Raw genomic sequence first — 23,538 nt, 5'->3', positions numbered from 1 at the left:
TCTTCTGTGGTTGGTGGTGTATCCATGTGATACCTGACCGGTAGTTGTGGAATGTTGCTGACAGCAACATCATCAACGGTGGTCTCTGGATTCAGCAGGAGGCTGAAGTGCTCTCTCCATCTCTCCATGATCTTGCTTTTGTCTGTGTGGAGCACGCTGCCATCAATACTCTTCACTGGGTCCAAGCAGGCACCCTTCGGACCATACACTTCCTTCAGTGATGCAAAGAAGGCTTTGGAGTCATTTCGGTCTGCAAGGCTCTGGATTCCATCTGCTTTCTTGGTCCACCATTCATTTTTCATTTGCCGCAGTTTCCTTTGGAGCTCAGATTTTACGGTCTTGTATTTGCTTTTTGTTGTTCTAGTACATCTAGGAGCTAGTGTCTTGTGGAACAGCATATTCTTCTTGTTGATAAGTTCCATAATTTCTTCGTTTGATTCATCAAACCAGTCTGCATGTTTCCTAGTGGGTTTGCCAAGCACGCCTGATGCCGCACTATACACTGTTTTCTTCAAGGCTTGCCACTGTTCTTCACAAGTACCAGTTGGTGGTGTTAAGAGATTTTCATTGATCACAGTTACAAGCTTGTCCTTCTCACTTTGTTTCTTCAACTTCACTACGTTCAGTTTCTTGGGGGGGGTTGATCCTTTCTTCTTCATAGGTGGAGGTTTTAGTTTGATGTTACATTTGGAGCGGATCATGAAATGATCAGTAGAGCACTCGGCTCCCCTCATAGCTCTGGTGCTACGAAAGTCCCTCATATCACACTTTCTTGTAATGATGTAATCCAGTAGAGTTGGGTGCTTGGATCTTGGATGGTTCCAGGAGTGGTACCACTTGTCTGGGAAGTTAAAGAATGTATTTGTGATAGCCAGTTCGTGTTCAGAACACTTTGTCAGGAGCATTTCGCCATTTGAATTCATTTTCCCTCTTCCAAATTTTCCCAACGTTTGGGGCCATGCTTCATGTTCCTTTCCTACTCTTGCATTAAAGTCTCCTAATAGTATGAGCTTGTCTGCAGCAGGAGTCTCAGAGAGCAAGCTGTCTAGTGAGTGATAAAAGAGCTCTTTAACATCATCGTTGTTGGTCATTGTTGGTGCATAGGCTGAGATCAGTGTGAGATATCTTCTTTGACCAATATGAATTCTTAATGATATCAAACGGTCGTTCTTTCCAGTTGGTAGTGACTCAAGATCTTTTACAAGTCGATTTGAAATTGCAAAGCCAACCCCTGCTTCTCTTTTTTCACCTGATGGTTTGCCAGACCAGTAGAATGTATGAAAATGTTCTCTGAGTTGGCCCTGATTAGAGAAGCGAGTTTCTTGTAATGCTGCTATGTCAATCTTGTAGCGTTCCAGTTCACGTGAAATGAGAGCTGTTCTTTTTTCAGGTCGATCATGGTTGTCCAGTAGGGTTCTGACATTCCATGATGCCAGCACAAGATTAGTGGTTTTTGTACCGCTGTTGTGGATTCCCGCCGACCGCGGTTTGCCAGCCAGGATTGTATGAACGAGCAATTTTTAGTCCACCTTTTCTAGGACCTTCCCTGTACTAGGGCAGGCAGTGCATCCCTAAACAGGGCTGCCTTGTCATTGGAGCAGCTACCTTGCAATGCTGTCATTCGTCAGCAAAAGCACGGCCATCACACTCCAACCGCCTGTGTGCAGAGATCATGCTGCGGCTTCCAGTTCATAAGACCTGCCGGTGTGCCCTCACTCCATCGCCACAGGGCTTTTCCACTCCTCTCCTAGCTTGGGCACTTATAGGAACTAGTAGCTTGCCCAGTACTGCTAGTACCCTCTCCGTTGGTAGCAAAAGTACAGAGGCAAGGACGAACCAAGACAGTCTGCACACATGCAGCCAACTGCATCCGATGGCTGGAGCAGACCCGGATAAGGTTCTGCAACACCCTTGGTGGCCGCGTCGGCACTGCGGTGCTGGCTCATCCGCTGTCTAGCCGTTGGGATTTGTATCCTCTTCCGCCATTGTACACCGTTGGCCAGACTTTTTGTTTCAGCTGTAACCCTAGGTGGGGGGGCAAGAGGGTGCTATCACTTGCCCAAGGTGAACCCTCAGACTAGTGGAGGGAAGGAAGTGTCTTACTTCTCCATTCTAGACTGGCTCCAAGCTGGTGTCAAGCAACAAGCAATATCAACATCTAGCCACGTCTAGCCACCGCCCCTCTTAAACGGCCTTAAAATCTAATTAATATGAGAGTTTTGAAACAATTTTTTATGAGTCCACTGTCTTCTGAAGATAAAAACGTTGATGATTTATCCAAAAATAGATTTAAATAAATTTCGGCAAAAATTGTTCTGACGCAATGCATTATGGTCTATATTCGCCTAGTCTTCTGGGAAATTTCCAGGGCACTCGATTTTGGAATTGTAGATTCGGACAGCACTACAAAATGGCAAACGCACTACATAGTGCCCTATAGAGGGGTTAGAGTGGGAATTCGGACATAGCCATGGTCTTCACGTGAAATTTTCCCAATTGTACCATGAATAAACTACGTTCAAACCACGGAAGAATTACGAATAACCCATGCCAAGAACTCGTAAATCAATGTAGAACATGAACCGAGTGTGATTATTGTTTATATGCAATTCATTAGTGATTCGTGTGTCAATTACGTAACTTTAACAGGATATGTGCGCCGTATACGCGAGATAAAGGTTATACACCGGTGGTACATGGATGAAAAGTCCGTTAGACATACGTGGAAGGGTTGTGGAAAGACACAAATTTGCGTGTGCGTCTCACAAACAGTCCCACAAAATTGCATAAAATGTACGTAATGATCGCACATTTTATGTAGTTTATACGTAAAACCTATAACCGTAATTCTGTGCCGACCAAAAGCTTTGAACAGCTCAAACCCAAATTCACACAAAGACCCGTCGCCCGGACAACCCTTGACGGACATCTGCCCACGAATGATGAACACAAGAAACACTTATAAATGATGTACATCACTCATGTATTCCAATAGACCGCAATGTCATGTGTGGAAAATGCAGAAAATGTACGTAGTGGCTGTGTGACACGGTCTTAAGAACCCATGTCAAGGTGCAGGAACAAGACCAAAACGTCTGATAACATCAGACGCTGCAGCCTCAAACCTTTCACTGTGAAAGAAAACAAAAAGCTTCTCCTTTCATTTCTGCAAATAACCAACATCATTCATGTCTTCATTCAAAACATTTACAGTTAAAATAATACTTTCTCAAAGCGTCTAATCATGAAACTCATAAACAGCAAGAAAGCTGAAATGCAGATTTCTCTAAATCTCACCACAATGTGGAAAAAAAACAATCAGTAATGAACCCGGAAGGTCACATTGAAGGCAAGCCCTTACCCCAAAAAAGGTTTTTCATCAGAATGAAACATTCATGTTCTTTTATCATTTGAAGGGACATTTTTAGGTGATTTTTAGGTCGCATCTCCCTAACAGCGCCGTTCAGTTGCTGTTTTTGCAGATTTATAAATTCCAAGGATGTGATTATGGGGCTGGTCTGATTTTACAGCATTTACAGCATTGTGAAAGCTGGATCTCTGAGTTTCTATTGCAGAGAGTGGAAAGAGCAGGTCTGAGGAATTCCCCTGATAAAGCCGGGAGCGTGAGAAGCTCCTTCTTTAGATTCTTAGTTCTGTCTCTACTTTTCTTTTCCTAAAACACAGGAGCAGACTCCTTTATTTAGCCTCACCATTTGCTTTATTTAACAAATCCTAGCCATTATGAGTGCAATACATGTAAAACTTGTGTGTTTAAGCAACATAATGATCTTTAGGTTCATTTTTTAAATCCTAAAAATCCATACATTATAGATGTTTTTATACCAGTGTGCATTTTTTGAAACTCTTTGTTATGGCAGCATTTATTTTAGCCCTCTGAATGACATGAAGTCTCCAGATCCCTGGACTTCCACGCATGTCTGCGGTTAGGTACGGGGCTAAATCCGAGTCAGACGGTTGCCTTACCTCAGGCACTGTCCACGTTCCAAACAGGAAGACTGAGTCAGAGGAGATAAAACTCCCTTTAATCTGCCTCCCAGGCCAGCATCCTGATTAGATAGTCAAAAGAAAGTCTCCCATGTTTAGCTACTGTAAGAGTCAGGGATTTACAGCCAAACCCACATAAAACCCAGCAGATTAAGAGGTTTCGTCTAAATAAGATCACTCCCTGAGTTTGAGTCCCTACAATAAGGTAATAGAAAAGAAATCAGGCTTTTCTATACCAACAGGGGATTGGACCGTCGCGCGCACACGCACACGCACACGCACACACACACGAGCACGCGCGGCTCGAGATGAACAGGGATGTGGTGGTGATCAATCACCTAATGAGGTTTGTCAGCTGTAAGCGTTTGCATGAGTGATCTTCGGCTTACAGCAAATACTGAAAACCTTCCAGCATTAATAATAGAAGAGAAGCCCTAATGCACTGAACGCACTTGTGATGCGTTTCCAGTCGTAATATGGAAGAACTTCAAATATTTGTCCACTTCAGGTCCAACAGGAAGAGAACAGAACTCAGAGGGTGTCAGATAAAACCCATGCAATGGTTCACTGTTCAGGAAGATCTCAATCTATAAAACAAATGTCAACTTAGATCTGCTGTTTCTGTAAATATTACTTATTCACGTTTAAATTTATAAGCTTTTTCAATACATTACATTATTATTCAACATTATTTGGTAGATTTTTTTTTTGTTACACTTTGGCAGGAAAAACAAACATTAACTTGGAAAAAAATTGGAAGCAAAAAAATAAGAGAAGCACACTTCTATAATAAATTCACTGAATTTATTAAATCATAGACAAATAAAGATTGGGACGTTCTTGTGTTCATAAAATTCACACCTTTAGAAATGCAAACATTTAAATATAGCTCAAACAAATCTGCATTGTAGAAATAGCATTAAGTTTAGTACATTCAATGTTTTACTTGAAACAATCTTTAGGATATGTAGTACAAATCATGCGGCCATGGATACTTGACTTTAGAAACCCACTCTGATGAAAATGGTGTTTTAACGATGGATGACAAATATAAAGAAAGTTAAGCCTCAAATGGACTTTCTGAGTTTTTTTATTTATTTGCAAAGTCATGAATAAGGTGCAGACGAAAAAAAAGCTTGTTGTGTATTTGTGACGTAGAAAATATGCTGGGAGGGCTACAAGCTTCCTGCTCCGCTTAAACAGAGAGTTTTCAGCAATGGGGGTGGTTACGGGTGGATGTCTGAGGAACTCCTGCCGCTCTGCAGAAACTATGTCTTAGAAAAAAGTGGCTAAATATCATCATCATAATTAAAATATATGATAATATATTATATTGATAATATATAATATATTATCATATATTTTATGATAATATATAATATATAATATATAATATTAGGGGATTTTAATATTCATGTTGATGACCCCAGTGACTGCCTAGGAAAGGCTTTTGCAGCTTTATTAGATGATGTTGGTTTCACCCAAAGTGTGAATGAACCCACTCACTGTCATAAGCACACCCTGGACCTTGTTCTAACCCATGGGATAGAGATCAGCCAGCTGAGTGTCCTTCCTCTTAACCCCATCATTTCTGATCACTTTCTGATTACCTTCCAGCTTACACTGGAACATCCTTCTGCCCCAGTGAATAAGAAACAGCTTAGAAGAATCTTAACTGACCGTTCTGTGTCTGAGTTTAAACACACAGTTCAGCCAGTACTTAGTGATATTCTGAGAAAATACTCTGAGACCAGCTCCCATAGTATCAGTCCTAGTATAAATGACCACTTTGTTAATGATGCCTTACAAGCCCTCAGGAGTACACTCGATGTTGTTGCCCCCTTGAAACCTAAGTTCGTCAGACAAAACCGAGTAGCACCGTGGTTTAACGCTGAAACTCGTTCTCTTAAACGAGAAACCCGTAAGTTGGAAAGAGAATGGCGCCGCTCCGGTTCAGAGCAGTCTCTGGATATCTGGAAACATAGCCTATTAAATTATAAAAAAGCTCTGCGTAGAGCTAGAAGCCAGTACTATTCAACCTTAATATCAGAGAATGGAAACAATCCAAGATTTCTTTTTAGCACTATAGCTAAATTAACTCGCAGTCAGAGCTCAGTAGAACCACATGTTCCTGTTTCTCTCAGCTCTGATGATTTTCTTACATTTTTCGATAGTAAAATCTCAAATATTAGACATAAGTTAAATCAAGTTATTCCTACTATCAGCCCAGAACAGGCTGAAGCGGTAGAAATGGAGGCATCCATAGAAACCTCTGTAACATTAGACTGCTTCACTGCTGTGGATCAAGCGGAAATAACATCAATTATTACGTCCTCCAAATCCTCAACGTGTCTGTTAGACCCAATTCCCACTAGACTTTTTAAAGAAACTTTTCCCCTAATTAATGATCCCATATTAACAATGATAAATGCCTCTCTGGAAACGGGTTACGTGCCACAGTCTTTTAAATATGCAGTTGTTAAACCTCTTCTGAAAAAGCCCAGTTTGGATCCTAGCATCTTGGCCAACTATAGACCGATATCAAACCTGCCCTTTATTTCTAAAATCCTAGAAAGAGTTGTAGTTAAGCAGCTTTACTGCCACCTACAGGACAACAGCCACTTTGAAGACTTTCAGTCGGGGTTTAGACCTCACCACAGTACGGAAACTGCACTAGTTAGAGTCTCTAATGACTTGTTATTGGCCTCAGAAAAGGGACTACTTTCTATTCTGGTCCTGTTGGACCTCAGTGCTGCCTTTGACACTATCGACCACGGTATTTTACTCCATAGATTAGAGCAGGACATAGGGATCAGAGGATCTGCTCTCCAGTGGTTTAAATCCTATCTGTCTGATAGGTATCAGTTCGTTAATGTAAATGGCCATTCCTCTCAGTGCACTCGAGTCAACTATGGAGTCCCACAGGGCTCAGTCTTGGGACCGATCCTGTTTACGCTTTATATGTTACCCCTAGGAAACATAATCAGGAAACACAGCATTAATTTTCATTGTTATGCCGACGATACGCAGTTGTATTTATCCATGAAGCCTGACCAGAATGACCAGATAGAGAAACTGAACGCCTGCATCAGTGACATCAAGACCTGGATGACAATTAATTACCTCCTCTTGAACCCAGAAAAAACTGAGGTCATTATACTTGGTCCTAAAAACCTCAGAGATGCTCTGTCTGCTCAGATAGTCTCCCTGGATGGTATAAGTATAGCCCCCAATTCCACAGTTAGAAACCTTGGGGTTTTACTTGACCAGGATTTATCATTTAAGGCTCACATATCTCAGGCGTGTAGAACTGCATTTTTTCACTTGCATAAAATAGCTAAGATCAGAAATATACTTTCTAAGAGTGATGCTGAAAAACTCATCCATGCATTTGTTACGTCGAGGCTGGATTACTGTAACTCCTTGTTAGCAGCGTGTCCTAAGAGTTCCTTAAGAAGTCTCCAGCTTGTTCAGAACGCAGCTGCTAGATTGTTAGCTGGAACCAGCAGAAGAGATCACATCACTCCTGTGTTAGTTTCGCTCCATTGGCTCCCAGTTGATTCTAGAATCAAGTTCAAGATCCTCCTGTTAACCTATAAGGCCTTACATGGAATGGCCCCGTCCTATATTAAGGACCTCATAGTCCCTTACCAACCAATCAGAACACTTCGCTCGCAAAATGCAGGACTGCTTGTGGTTCCTAGAATTGGTAAAAGTACGGTTGGAGGTAGAGCGTTTAGCCACCAAGCCCCTGTCTTATGGAATAAACTCCCAGCTCATATAAGAGAGGCCGACTCAGTTTCTACATTCAAAGCTAGACTGAAAACATTCCTCTTTGGACAGGCTTATTGTCAGACTAGTTAGTATTCAGAGATTATTTAACTTAATGTTAGTTTGTTTAAATTAAACTTAATAATAACTATTTATTTTAAAAGGCTGCTAGAAGTTGAAGCTGGGGTAACTATGGTACACTGGGGTTCTGTCCTCTTTCCTTTTTTACTTCTACCCTTCCTCTCCTCTATTCTTGATCATAATTTATCATTTAGTTCTCCATGCCTCTGTTTGGTGCAGTGCGATTCATGTATTGTCCCTCTTTTCCTCTCCCCTCCTGGGGAGTGGGAGTGCTTCCAGACTCCAGTTGGCTCATCCGTGCTCCAGTTCCTGACCGTTTACCTCGCCTTTGCTCCTGCTCCTACACCTGGCTGTGGATCCTGCCTCTGGCTCATCTCTGGCTCGTCTCTGCTCTGTACCTGACCGAGTACCTCGTCTCTGCTCCTGCTCCTACACCTGGCTGTGGTTCCTGTCTCCGGCTCGACTCGCGCCTTTGACTGTCCCGATAACCACGGCTGGATGAAGCTCGTCTGCTGGACTTTTATATATGTAGTTGTAGATTTAGATAAGTTAATTCTTCTCTAAGATTTCTGGTAAATCGCCTGTCCGTCCTGGGGGAGGATCCCTCCTTCATGTGGGCACCCCTGAGGTTTCTTCGTTTTTTCCGGAATCCGGTTTTTTTGGGAGTTTTTCCTTACCGCGAAGGGGGGTCTAAGGGCAGGGATGCCAGTATAGCTTAGTCAGTTTGTTAGTTCATTTTAGTATTTTTCTATTGAACTCTTTGTATTCGTGATCCTTTTGATTTCATGTTTTACTTCGAAGCCCATCGAGACGACTGTTGTTGTGATTTTGGGCTATACAAATAAAATTGAATTGAATTAAAAGACCACTGGGAACGCATTGAAAACGGATCAAAAAGATGATCAAAAGTGGGACTTGAATAACTTAATATCATTGGAACCTTAAGTGTCTGTATTTTGTGTTTTTTTGTGTGTATGTGTACGAAGGTTTTTGAAACCAATGGGTGTATTTTGAGTGTGTGGATGCTTGTTTCTGTGGACCCTTTTGACGAACACCTACATATGAAAGCAACATTATAATCTATTCTTTATCTTCCTTTTTTATCCTCCAACTTCTGGACCCCCCTTTTTTTCCTTTATGTCCCATCTTTAATATCTCAGTCTCTCCTCTCTCGCCTGTTTTCTGTCCGGTCCAAAAAGGAAATGTATGCAAATATAGACATATATCAATAAAGTTTTGCAAGTATGCATGCTTTTCAAATGAGATTGTGTAATTTATCTTGGTGTCTTTGGAAACTAAAGTTACATGTGAGGGCCTATTCTTAGCTAGCACTAGTTAGCACTGACCTTGATGGAGTGTCTGTACGATTCGTCTTTGTCTCAATCCCTTTTGGATTTTTGCTGTTTTTGTCTTATTTTCTTGCTCTACATACGTTCTTAAGTGTCTGAAATAATGTTTGAACTGAACTGAAGACTCAAACACAAAAGGGGTTTATTTAAATATACCCCTCGTGTGTCAGAATATTCATAACCCCATATTGAGACAGTAAAATCTGTCCAGCACAAGAGGCCATCAGCTCTGATCTGTCATCTCAGCTGCTGGACAGGACAAGTTAAAAAATGTGAACCAATGTTACACCTAAAGACAAGAATGCAGGTCATTATTCTGTTGTGCCTTTCCTTCAGAAAGTATAGACTTTTGGTTAATAAGTAGAGTGGCATTTAGGAGTTTTTTGGGGAATTGATTCCCTACAGGCCAGTGATGCATGTCAGCACACTTGATGATGGAAATGGTGAAGTACGAACTGGAAAAATGACCTGCGATGGACCGATGGGCGGCGGCATCCACCCCTCTCCACTCAAAGACAGCTGGAACAGATCCCAGAAAATGAGCATAGAAAAAGGTCAGAAGGATTAAAAAAAACTTAAAACTGGAGCATGTAGTACAAGTACCGCAGTCGAGAGACGGGGAAATGATGAATCAGAAAACGGGAGCAACTACGAGAAAACAGAAATGAGACATCATCTCTTGAATGAGTGTCAAGAGATGGAACATTTTCTTCTGTGATTTATGTCATTTCAAAGATAAAGTTAGAAAAATCAATGTGTTTCTATTAAATAAAGATAGTTTATGGTTGGCACAATCCAAACAGGAGCCTGACGCGCAGGAATCACATGAAAACGGCTAAAGTGTGACAGAAAATCTGAGCACAGCTGCTTCTTTGGAGCTACAGCAACTAGTGAAGAATCCTTAACGGATTTGACCAAAACCATAGCCTTCATTTAAAAACACAAAGGAGCTGTGATCCGAACAGCCTCCTGACTGAACCACAAACCCAAATGCTGCAGAAAAACTTGACTGGGACAGAGAATCTACTGTAAAAATCAGAACGTGGCTGCAAAGCCTCTCCCATTGGACAAAAAAGAGGATTTTTTTTATCTAAAAGACTCTAAAGTTGCTTTTTCAACATTATAGAATTGCAAATCTGAACAATTAACAATAATTTGTTAGGAAAATTGTGTTTAGTTTTCAACATTCGTTCAGTTAAACTTGTTTAGCACTTAATGATTGCTTATTTTTGAATGTATGTCCAGGTAAGGAGCATTTAGAGAACTTAAAGATCAACGAGGAGCTGAGAACATTTAGTCCTTCTGACACAGATACTTTTGTTTTTGCAAACAGACTCTACAGAAACCGTCTGGCAGCAAACTAGTCCAAATGAAAAACCCATTTCTTTGGAAATCCATCTGCAACAGACGGAGGGCCACACACATGCTAAACCCAGAGGATCCTGACGTTTCAGCCTGGCTAATTTGTCGCGGTGGAACGCTAAAGACTGCCGTTTGTGTTGACGCGAGGCGCGCTCTTCTGAAAGGTTTTCTTCAGTGTGAAAGGGGAGGATTTCATGCTTAGGATGCTCAAAGCAAACACAGAAACTATTTGAATCCAGAGACTGAAACACTGACATGTAAATCAAACATTGAAGCTGAATCTCTACTGTTTTGTGCTTGAATGGTGTCACTTTAGCAGACTGAGGAGAGCTGGTCAATGTCCTATAGGAAGCCACGGGATAAAGAATAGCAAAAAATAAACACGGACAAAGGCTAAAGCGAATAAAACTATAATATTTCATCTGTTTTAAACCAGGGGAACTAAATAATGCTTTGATTTCGTAGCTGTACTCCTGATCACAGCAGACAGCTTGTTCTGGCTCTGCTGAGGTTGGTCACACCCCTGATTGTGAAATGGTCATTCATAGTTAAACGAAACTCAATGAAGTAATGAAATGTTAAAAATGTAGCTTCAAAAACATTCAGCACAGCTGCCTTTACCCCGTCTTTGCCCGGTCATACCTGCAGCTCCAACAAACTCCATTACCCTATTATAGATAGAAAACGCGTTTGGATACTGAAATGCTTATTTTTTAAGGTCTCAAAATAAGTGTCTTACAAAATGTTCCCAATTTTCCCCCCACATAGATGTCCTGAAAAACATTCAGATAGATGTTGTTATCAGGGTTTTCCAACATGTGGAGCAAATGACTAAATTTAAACTGACAGGACAGAGATTTTAAGACTAGAAGAACTTTATTCAAATCCACATTTCTTTTTAACGTTAAATCTTTTTGTTTGCATGATTAGAACCTCAGAAGTCCCAGTGTTACACTGTGAGCCTAAAAAAACAGAGATGACATCAATTTCTATAGATTAGAGTGAAAACAAAGTGTTGTTTTTTTGCGTGCAAAGGCTTTTAAAGTTGCACTGACGCTGTAACCCGAGCCAGACAGTGGCAGTAACATCTCAACCTTTGCAGTTTGGATTAATCAGGTCTTAGTCCAGCAGGCCCCCCCCCCACTGACAGTTTAAGTCGCTGGGTAGAGTTTGGTCTGAACTGCTTTTGGCAAAGTTTGTGACAAGAAAAAACAATACAGATGGAAATGATTCCGGGACGTTTTGCTCAGTTCAAATATAAACCCGTTAGCATTCTGTTCTTTATGGAAAAAGGATTGCCGGTTTCAAAGGCAATCTTCACCAACGTCTGTCAGCCTGGCAGTAAGAAAACTCCAAAGTTCCTGAATCCTGATGGTCTCATTTGCATGTAAACTGAGATCTGTCGAATTGGCATCAAACAGGCGTAGATTCGGAGGTCGCCGCTCTGCATTGATGTTTTTGGAAAGGTCAAGTGAAACGCAGAAGAACGAGCTGATGGGTAAATTCTGAATTACACACATAAAAATAATTAAAAACCAACATGTTTCATGAAAAAGTTGTTTTATATTGATTACTTTAGGATTGCACTGGTGTTCTCAGGTTGCTGTTACCTGTGTGGGAATGTCCTCTGCTGCCTGATTCAGCCAGTTTTGTCTGGAAAATACAAAATCACTCAAAGATATTTTATTAATTCAGTCAGCTGCTGATGCATATTTTGACAGACAGACAATGATAGTCATTTCCTTTCTCCACAATGCCATAAATTGTCTGGCTTCAGTTTTAAAACTGACATCTGCTGAGCTTTATGTGAATACATTTGTGCTTTTGTACATTTGAGCAACATTTTACAAAATCATGTGGGGAAAATGTTGGTTTTTAAATGCAGCACTCTGGGCATTTTCCTCTGTACACATAAACATCACTTCCTGGAGTTTGAATGAAGTTATTCTTCTTTATTATGAACTCTAAACCCCTCAGAATAGCAGCGTCACACGTCTGCACAAAAGCTGATCTGGGTAAATATTTTTAGTACATATGAAGGGCTTAGAATATTTTAGACCTTGTTGCTTCTGAGATAAAGAAATATAAAAGAAATCCTCAGAAAGTTTGTCAAAAGAACATCTTGAAACACTAGAAGAAGTAAGTAATTTAGCCCATTGTAGCCAAATCCTCTTCATCTGTTGCTCATCATGGTTTTGAAACTGAGCGGGGCATCGTGGCCTTGCCTTTGTGGATGATGTGCTCGAGACTCGAGATGTTTCCTCAGAAAAAGGTCAAAAGAATTACAAGAAATGTCTAATTTTTTACTATTTTTTTCTACCTCAAAATGTCTTTAAATACAAACAAACGCAGGAACACCACGTCTCACACAGAACTTTCCACCTCCGTTGGCAGATATTAGTTCATAACAGCCCTATTTCTTTGTGATGTGACATAATGAGATGTTTTTTTTTCCCTGATGGAAGCAGAGAGCAAAGGGCAGCGGTCCCGTTCCACATGTGCTTGTCTAACATGTTCTCATGTGGATGCATGTTCTAACGTGAAAGTGGATCCATGTGGGGACCCGCAGGCAGGACCCAACTCCAGATGGACAAAGCCGTCCACAGTTTCTGCTGAAACATGCCTCCAATTTCAAGGAAAACTCTGATGTTATTTATTTGTTTTGTTCAAATAATTAGTCAACATTCATGTTATATTTCCAAATTTTACAAACAATTCATGGCCAAATGGACGCAAATTGTTGTGATTTTTTTTTTACCCATCCTATCGTTTGACTGACATTTTCATTTTCCTTTTTCAAAATACAAAAGCAGGAAGAGTAAAGCATTACATGCAACACAAAATGGACAGTAGAAAAAATAAAAATTTTTAGGCAAGTCTGGCTAAAGTGTGACAAAAGTGGCAAAACTCTGGTCTGACTTTTTTTTATTTATTTTAATTGTAACATTTTAAAGTAAAAATTCTTATTTTAATATTATTTTTGCATTACAAAAAATAAAAAAAATAAAAATAAGGCTTTAGGAGTTTGTTCAGATGGTTCAAAAAGTTGTTTGACTTCTTAATCTGAACCAAATTTGCTGCCAGAGTTCTACTTCTGAGTTCACAGAGTAGCTAACGAAGGAAAGTCCTCCTAAAAGGTTCTGATCAGAAACTTCACCATCCATACTTGACAGTCTTTGCTATTTCATAATCAAAACTATATTTTTCAGAGTGAAATGCACAAAAACGGGAAGTTAGGTCAAAGTATTTTCCAAATATAAAGACATAATAAAATAATCAAATTGGATTTATTTGCATTTGAAACAGTAAAGTGGTGAGACTGACGATTCACCCCTCCTGCCACTTTGGCCATAAATGTACTATAAACCAAGAGTGTTTTTGATGAAGACCACCTTTTGCAATAATAAAACTCTTCCTAGACATGTTACAGTGTAAAAAAATAATAAATAAAAACTTGAAAAGAACAACAATGAAGCATCTTAAACTGAAAGCATATCAAGGACGGCTGTAATTCACAGATGGTCCCCGACGCCCCATTTGGGTTTAACACGACATTAAAACGAAACATCTGGAGTTTTCCTTCTCTAACTCTCAGTGATGGATATGTTTCAGTTTTTTAGCAGGAAACATTTACAAACTTCTACAGAGTTTATCCATCGTTTGCTGCTGACATATTTTGCTAATATCCATCAGTAAATGTTATGATTCCCTTAGATCTTTTTCTGTTCTGCAAATATTCTGCTTGCAGAAATGACCTGCGTTCTACGATCAGCCGTAATGAACGAGACGTGTCGTGCATGCAGGTTCCGTATAGACTCTGCGCTTTACGGTAAAGGGGTGCATGAATGAGGAAATAGCAAAGTCTGAGCAGACGTATGAGGAAAGAGCAGGTTTGAAAGAGTGTAGAGCTGCAAAACTTTCAGTAACAAATGATCCAGCTCGTGTATAATGAGGGGGAGAATAGAGGAGGGTGTCATGCTTAGGCACAGCAGGTCATGTTTAAAGAGTCCAATTCCCACGGTGAGGTCTCCGTTTTGGGAACTTCAGACGGAGGAGGCGCTCACAAAGGTGCTTTTGATTAGAGCACTGGCTTGAGGCCCTGAAGCTGCAGCTCAGCCTGATGAGGCTTCCTGACACACATGAGATCCCAGCAGGTTCAAAGCTGGAAACAAATGACTCTTTGGGGATCTTCCCCATCGTCTCTGCCTGCTCAGCCAGACAGCTCGAGAGAAAAAAACACTCAGCTGATCATATCTGAGGCTGCAATGCACCATCTCTGAGATGCAAAAGTTAAATAGTACTAACCACGTAAGGGGGGCGGGGGCAGACGCAGAGATGTGGCTGTTTTTGATCTCAATGTGGGTGGTGGGTCTTCTATCTGTGACCTGTAGTTTTGTGGGCTTGGTCAAAGTTCTATGTCTGCTGGAGCGACGCTTTTAAAAGGACTTTCAAAAGTACTGAAGTGGGTTTTCCATAGTCATGGCTGGACAGAAGCAGTAAGAATGAAATTATTTTTTTAATGTCTGTCCCTATAGAAATTGCTACACATCGAACAGGGTAAACAACAAATTTGCTAAAGCCAACAAAGGTAAAAATCTACGTTTTAATTTGTATGTAGTGTGAGCCCTGGCGGCCACCGTAGTAGTACGATCAACTTGAAACTGGTTTTAGAATTCCTGTTTGTGGAAAAAATAACCGATGGCACCTTGCACAGCGGTTTGTTCAGCACCAAAATGGGGTTCAGAGGAAAAGAAATGTAAAAACGTTCAGTACTTTTTCATCTGTGTGTCATTAATTGCCGCTGGAAGTCTTTCTGCTGCCAACGCAGAGCCGTCTGGGAGAACAGACATGATTTGTAGTGACAGAAGTGCTGCTGCTCTCCAGTTAGTTTACTGGGATTTGAATTTGTTCTCGTATAATCAAACAATATTTGATGTCAGTTAAAAAGAAACAATGTCATGGAACAAAGTGCATAGACCCCACTAAAGTCTCACTTCCAGCTTTAACATAAATCTATTCAGTCAATGCCTGCAGAAGAGACCGCCATTATTGTTCTCTTCCTGGAGACTGAGGTCATTTCCTCCACAACCATCGTTCTTTCCACTGTGAGCGGAAATCACTGCGTCAAAAACATGGTGGTTCAAAGGAGCGGCGTGGGGGGGTTTTCTACACCGTTGGACTCACACGGTTTGAGTGTTCATCTGGTCATCGACACTGGAGGAGCAGGAGGTCAAGAAAAAAATAAAAATAAAACAACACAACTCACAAGTGTGGACACAAACACATTAGACAACTTCAGATCAGAATCCCAAACCCACCTGACATGATGTGAAGGACCAGGACTGTCTGTGAAACAGCAATGCTTATTAATCAGCAGTTATGAAGAGCACCAAAATATGAACATTACCAAATACAACGTCAGCAACAAACATGAAAAACCCGCTCCAACGAAAATAAAGTTTCAAATCCGCCTTTTTAAAGAGGAATTGAATAATTCAGTCTCAACTTATTCACAAAAGATTTGTCATTTAAAAAGTTTAATAAATACAGTTTCATCAATCCTTTAATTCAAATGTGTTTTCAATAAACCTTTACTAATCGTGTTTCATCTACATTTTTTTACCTCTTTGACTGAACCCTCCCCTCTTATTGGTCATAAATCTTGTGGGGGCGGGTCTCACCAAGAACAGAGCTGGTTAAACTTCAGGAGCAGATTTCTTTTTCTCTTTTTAGGCGCCAGAGTGTCACACAGGAAGTTAATCGAGACAAAAACCTTTTTTTTTTTTTTTTTTAAACATCCAACAGCAGAAAAGAACTGAACATTCCAGAAACGGAAAGAATGGAAACGAAGGAACGACCTCTTAGAATGCAGCAAATCAATAACCTGAAAATCGTTTGCTCGTCACACTAAAGACTCGCTGATTACAGAACCATTAAATGTTCATTTGTAATTATTTTGTTTTCTTTCAAGTAAAGTGGTGAACCGTCCTGATCAGTGAATTAGCAGCTCCTCATTAACTTAACATTATGGGTTCTGTGCAACCATAAGTGGTAAAATGGTTCAATGTTAACCATTTCCACACCAAGTAAAAACAGACTAAATGGTTTTAGCTGTTTTATCCCTTAAACTGATCAGTGTTTTTACATATTTATTGATCTTTAGTGTCTATTTAAAATGCCTTGGACACGGTTAATTGCCCAAAATGAACAAACCAACAAAAATTGTCAAATTTGCTTAAAAAACCGAAACAAAAATTGCTGCAGGGTTTTCCGGGGTTTAAAATCCCTCTCTGATCATTGATCTGTTGTAAAAGCGTTCCCATTCGTCTTCTTATGATGATTGGGAAAATTCCAAAAACCAGTGTCGTTTTCTCAGACATCGTTTCTGCAGAGCGCCAGGAGTTCATTAGAAATTCACCTGAGTTGCGGCGTGAAAGTGACCCTCCACTGATATCCCATCATCCCTTTGTTTACGCTCTGTCCCGCTAGCTTACAACAACGGTGGCGGTGCAACAAAAATGGCGAGCAATATCGGCGTTATCCAGCCGTACAGCTCAGACGAGGAAAACAAAGACGTTCATGGATCTTTTTGTCTGCAGGTGTCTACATACCTAAACATTGTCAAAGACAGAATCTACGTAATAAAAACAAATAATTGAATTTGAATTTTTCTGTAGCAAAATAATGGAAACAAATTTTAAATAGTAACTCTAAATAATTAATGAAAACCAAAGCTTACTTGTCATTTAGAGGATAAAACTTTTACGTAAAGCTCCGATCATAAAAGAAATGAAACAAACAATACAAAAATATCTGTCAGAAGAGGAAGTTGTACTGAGCTGGAGTCTGAAAGGTGTCATTTCTCCAAAGCAGCTCAGAAACGCTCAGGCTCTATTCAGACTGGACACATTTGGTTTGCTCAAAGTGATCCAGCGTTCATTTTACCCGAAAATCCAGAAAATTATTTTCAGTCTGAAGACACCCAAGCTGACCCCAGTCCGGGACGTGGAACCGCTCTCTGACCCACCTTTGGAGGTGGTCTCGGATCGTTTCCAATCAAGTGAGCTTCGGTTCGCTCTGAGTTTCCTCAGTCTGAAGACGTTCTGTCCTCTGAGTCCAAAACGGCCGACGTAAACAGAGTAGGAATGGAGCAACAGATTAGCCGCGGACAAATATTAAGCGACGATTGTCGTGTTATCAAAGAAGAATAAAAGGTCCAACTTTTTATTTGTTAGAACGTTTACTTTAAACACAGCTGAAAACATTTCTTACATGAGTTTCTGTATCTCGTTACGCGTCCGGCGCTGCTGTGACGTCATCCTAAAAGCTACTTTGTTAACAGAATTCTCTTAAGAACAATTCCATAACACCACAACGATGAGACACAGCAACTCATTGCAATCAAGACTCATTAAAACAACTTTTAACGACATCACTTCTCACTGTTTTCCCGCCAATCTTTATGTCATAAACACTCATCACTGCAGCTGCTAGCTTCCTTTGAGTTAAAGCTCACACGTCTGCTGTCAGTAACCGCCCTGCAGCACCAACCGCCGAACCAAAGTAACGAGTAAAACGTGTTCCGGACGTTCAAAAGTGGTAATCGACATGTAAAGTTTTAATAAGTTAACTGTCCCGATAAGGATTGTAAAGCGCAGCCTGTCGGGTCTTTCTTTTGTTGTTTTGTCGTAGTTCACAGCCAATGGCTGAAGTGATTTTTAGTCATGTGGTTTTGTTTACAAGCTTTGGTCCGGAACAGAATGGTCCGCCTGACGCCAGTCCAGACCAAATGCAAGCTTCTGGACTTGGTCTGGACCAAAGGATTTTTCCAGTCTGAACACACCCTTAAAAACTGTGTCAGCAGAGCAGTCCTCCCCTAAAGATGCACAGAAAAATCCCATCCATGTCCTTCTGTCTCATTAAGCTTTTAAACCGTTCTGTGGTTTGGCTGTCACAGAAAACAAGTAAACAAGCAGCCTGTCAGGGAAAATCTATCTGAAGTTTCAAAAATGCTGCAGGTTTGCAGAGATCCAGGCATGAATGGAGCTTTGGAAGTCAGAGCCGGCGGGAAGCCTTCTCAGGACCGTAAACAACTGTCTGTCATTCGCTCGGGGAGGTCAGCAGAAAGGCCAGAATGTGCTGCATGTAGCGTGTACACACCAGAGCTGGACATCAGGTCTGTACCGTTAGATCAGACAAAATGACTGGTTTCATTTCCAAGCCTAAAAAAAAAAAAACCAGGTCTGCAGCAGAACAAGTGTGGGTGAGTCATGGCCCACGCTGTTCAGGAGCGGGAGCAGAGATAGCTCACGCTGACAAAGACTTCCTACCGCTGATTAGACTTCAGGGATGTGTCGAAATTAGCAGAAAAAAACGGGAGAAAGGGTTTAAATGTTTACACAGCAGCTCAGATCATCCATTGTGAAGCCTGGTAGGGTCAGATCTACCCAGCACGGCCCGTCCACCCCCCCCAACAGAACAAGAGAATAGGAATCATGAACACAGAGCCCGGCTCTGTAGAGGCTGTGTGGGACAAGGACGGCTGAGGAAGTCGTCGACATTGCAGCTTTTGTTTGGCGTTACAGAAAACAAACCGACGTGACCGGAGGAAAAGTTCTGGCTGAAAGCAATGATTAGAAATGGACCCAGACAGTGTTGACCTTTGATGGGAATCCTGCGTGGCGGTGTGCTGGTCTCCGTCAGGAGCTGATCACAACGAGACACAGCTGAAATCTCAGGGTGCATTCAGACGTTGGTCCGAGTCGAGTCCACCGGGTTTGATCTGGATCGAGTCCTGAACCTTGTGTTTGGTCTGTGTATTCAGACTGCTGCCAAGTGGACTTTTATGTTCCAAACCAAAGCTTGTAGATAAAACCGCAAAGATCACTTCAGTCATTGGCCAGGAATTACGAGGACGGAACAAAGCTACTAAACCAAAAGTAATGGATGTCCCACGCTTTGCAATCCTTGTCAGGATTGTTCGCTGATTCAAAATTTATATTTTGCTGACCAATTTTGAATATATCAACGTCAGGTACAACACCTTCGACTTTGGTATGGTGGAGGCATGCAGTAAGGTGGTCTGAGGAGACGACAACCAAGAAGGTCCATCCTTCCATCCATCTTCCTTCGCTCATCCGGGACCAGGTCGCGGGGGCAGCAGTCTAAGCAAAGATGCCCAGACTTCCCTCGCCCCGGCCTTTTCCTCCAGCTCCTCTGGGGGGGACCCCGAGGCGTTTTCAGGCCAACAGAGAAACATAGTCTCTCCAGCGTGTCCTGGGTCTTCTCCGGGGCCTCCACCCAGTGGGACATGCCTGGCTCAGCTCTCTCTTCACCACAACGGACCGGTACACCAACTGCATAACCACGGACGCCGCTCCGATCCGCCTGTCAATCTCACGGTCTGGTCTTCCCTCACTCATGAACAAGACCCCAAGACATTTAAACTCCTCCACCTGGGGCAGGGACACTCCCCCCACCGGGAGATGGCAAACTACCTTTCTCCGGTCAAGTCGGTACGGAATGTATTTGTTCAGGGAAATGGACACAAATGAACACTGGTTCACTTTATTGAACCAAATGAGTCCAGTCTGAAAACACCCTAAACCTCCTCACTCAGTCAAACTTGTGCAAGAACATACGAGCCGTAAATAAATGCTGAAGTAGACGAGGCTCCCTGTGGCATCAAAGCACAACAGAACTTTGCTGATTAGAAGATCCCTGACGGGGGAAACCCTTCAGCATCATCGCTGCAGCAGGAAACGAGGAAAAGTTCAGATTTGTTCTTAACATTAGGTCACACAGGAAAGTGATCCTTCACTTTGGTGGGAGGAATGTTAGGTCACACACTCACCACCCCCCCAGATCATATACCAGAATAGAATAGACATGATCCACTTGTACCACACCACGCCCCTCTATAGGAGAAAACTATAGTAGAAGCTTCAATCTGATTTTTATAAGTTTGTCTATATATTTTATTATTAAAAAGTCTGATCTGTATATTTGAAGCAGCAAAAACAGAATTACATTCATCCACTTTAATGCTTTGCAGGTTCTGCAGGAAAGTCTGGAGATGCTCACTTTGTTTCCAGAAAATGTAAAAAGAATCATTTGAAACAGATTAGAGGATGAGATAAGTGTTAGAGACCTGAATCCCTGAGCCAGCTGGTAAACGGGCTCGTGCAGCATCAGTCCAGCCTCGTGCGGCTGTTCTTTACTTCATGTATGGTTGTTGTTGTCTGTCTGCTCTTCCTAAATAATCGTGTTTAAAAGTAAAAGCATTATTTCAAGCAGGAAACGCGCGCGAGGATTCCATACTGAGTTTGTCACGTGACACCCCGCCGAAAATAAATACACGACCAGGAAAGAACAGTCGTGGGAATACTAAATCCAAAAAAGAGGACAGCGCTCAGCTGTGACATCACGTGGTTTTCTGACCCCCAAACTGGCCGTCACGCGCCCGCTTCACTTTGACCTGTGGGCGCGTGTCTGCCAGGAAACCAACAACAGCAACTCACTGCCATGCGTGAACTTCTAATGCGGGGAGCGAGCTGTCACTGTCAGGAACCGCTGTTTACCTGCGTACACGCGCCTCTCCGCTGCGTCACGGCGCGGAAACCGGAGCGGGGGGGGGGCAGCACCGGCGACACTCCGCTCCTTCCGGTCCCACTCCTCAATAATCCGCTTCTGTCCTGTCAGAAAGTTTCCCCAAACTCTTCCAGGCACTTTGCGCTGTTTCCAAGTGATGGACCCGAGCGTTTCTGTGGGACAGAGAGGAAGTTTGAGGGGAGAGAGGGGAGTTTTTACTGCCCCCTACAGGCGAGGCAGCGCACACCCCCGTGTCTGCTGGAGCCCTGCAGGAGCCAATCAAGGGGTTTCACACGCTAATGCCGTTTTATTTAAAGACATTTTCCTTTTTTCTTAAATAATATAATATATATGTATGTTTCAGACCATTTATTACCAAGAAGACTGCAGCTCTTTTTATTTAATGCTAATATTTTTCTTTAAAAAAAAACACAAATAAGGAAAATAAAACAGAACTTTAACACACAAGCCTGTTGAGTGACTAATTCAAAAGAATTTACATTTTAGTTCATTTTTACAAATCTCCACGCCATAAAGTACGACTTTTATTTTCAATACCAAGGAAATCTTCAATTATGTTTCGGTGCTAAAGCTTTTTTCTTTTTTCTGTCATAAACAGAATCTTTAATTAACAGCCAATTAACACATGTTTTGTTTTCTATTTTATTTTAACGATGTAACATTCAAATCATTTTTCTAAGCTTCTGATGTATTCTATCCATTCCTATATATTTTTTCTTTCTTTTGCTCTCTGTCACTGTATAGTATTTTCAATCTAGGTGCTTCACAAATGAAGTTTATTATTCTTGGTAATCTATAATCCATAATCTGTTTTATTAAAAGAAAATAGAAAACCAAAATGTGAGCAAACTTGAACTCGTCCCCCGCACTGAACGGCTGCAGATGCTGCTGATTGTGCAGCAAAAATAAAAGTAATCAAACAGAGATAATCATTTCAACGCATGTTTTGATGGATGGACGGGCTGTGTGTCAGAGACTTTAAGGCTGTTTTCTCATTAGCGTGTTTAAGTTAACATTCACGCTGCTCCCTACAAAGACTGTGACCACAGCTTTAACACTGATCTCACATCATTACACAGGAACTGCAGTCCAAACCTGCTTTTCTTGGCATCATAATTGATGCGAAAAATAGGTTTTCAAAGGTTTTTATAACTTCCCAGTGAGACGCCTTCCTGCTGGGGATTTGATGAAAATGACATTTTAATGTGTGACTTAAAAACACTTCAAATAACACAAAGAAGAAAACGAAAACACCCCGGCCCCCACAGCTGATGATGTGATGGAAAGACGACAGAAATACTGTCGTCTTTTTAAATAAACTTTTACACATTTATAGTTGTAGAAACCATGGCGAGCTGATGGAGCAAGGGACTACCAGAGGTTACAAAACTCTTTGTAAGGTTAACAATCACAGCAGGAGGAGATTTTTGTTTGTACACTAAAGCAGATCTGAACATTGAAAAGGTTTGAGCTCAAAGTCAAACTAACCGTTTTTCTGCTACAGACCTGGAAGGGTTAGCTCAGAGGTCCCCAACCTTTGGCACCCAACAGACCGGTTTACTGTCAAACAATATTTCCACGGATCGACATGTTTGAGGCCGAAGGGGGCGCCAGTTTTTTGGAGGTTTTCATTTTTTTAGCTTCCAGTTTCCCTTAACTTTTGAGGGTAAAGTTTATCTTCATCCACTGTAAAATACCTGCTGGATTGTATGTATTGACCAATAAAATGTCATAAAGATTTTCCCTTAACTGTCAAAGTGGAAGTTAAGAAATTGGACTGAGTGACCCCCCCCCCCCCCCGCCGTTCCAAACAGGAAGTGGCTCCAAGAAACCAAAATGTCATCGGCTTCTGTAGAGAATTGAGCAGCTGTAAGTCATTCTGTTAGTCAAAACCATTCTTGCTCTGATACCTGTTTTAACGCTTTCTTAATAATTTTCATTTTATTCAGGATATTTTTTCCTTATTGCATGTTTTATAAGCTATAAACTGACCGATCAGATGCCTTGGTAAAAGTAGGTGGAGCCTGCTGGCCCCTACGTCCAAAGTTTAAAACGTTTGACAGATATCTTGTGTTGGCCGTTTTGAAGTGGTAGGGGTGTGGCCTTCAAACAAACTCTCTTCTAATTGGTGAAGGTTGTTGCCATAGAAACTTAGGCCGACTCGGACCGATCACTGCTTTCTGACGATTTCTGGCTCCAACATGCTAGCATCTGTATTGCAAAAAGACAAAAAAGGCAACTGAATTGACCTAATTTGGTTGGAGCCAGAAGTAAATGTTTTTCCTCTCACTCCAGGTCTCGTGTACAGTCAACGGTCAAGAATGTGTCGGATGTGGTGAAGAAAATCCAGTGGTTTTCC

The 23,538-nt window shown here is 41.4% G+C and overlaps 1 protein-coding gene across 1 annotated transcript in view; it reads right to left on the bottom strand.

Moving 5' to 3' along the window:
* Positions 1–21,358, bottom strand: part of LOC101157694 (tetraspanin-9) — a 285,376-nt gene extending 264,018 nt beyond the window's left edge. The window contains exon 1 of the mRNA XM_011476510.3: positions 21,149–21,358. The gene's annotated coding sequence lies outside the window, so the exon portion shown is untranslated. The remainder of the gene's footprint in view (positions 1–21,148) is intronic.
* Between the last annotated feature and the right edge of the window lie 2,180 nt (positions 21,359–23,538).

Source organism: Oryzias latipes, chromosome 6, assembly GCF_002234675.1.
Source record: "Oryzias latipes chromosome 6, ASM223467v1".
In the NCBI taxonomy this organism is placed as follows: domain Eukaryota; kingdom Metazoa; phylum Chordata; class Actinopteri; order Beloniformes; family Adrianichthyidae; genus Oryzias; species Oryzias latipes.
The sequence above is the reverse complement of the archived record's forward strand: the minus strand, read 5'-3'. Positions and strand labels throughout refer to the sequence as shown.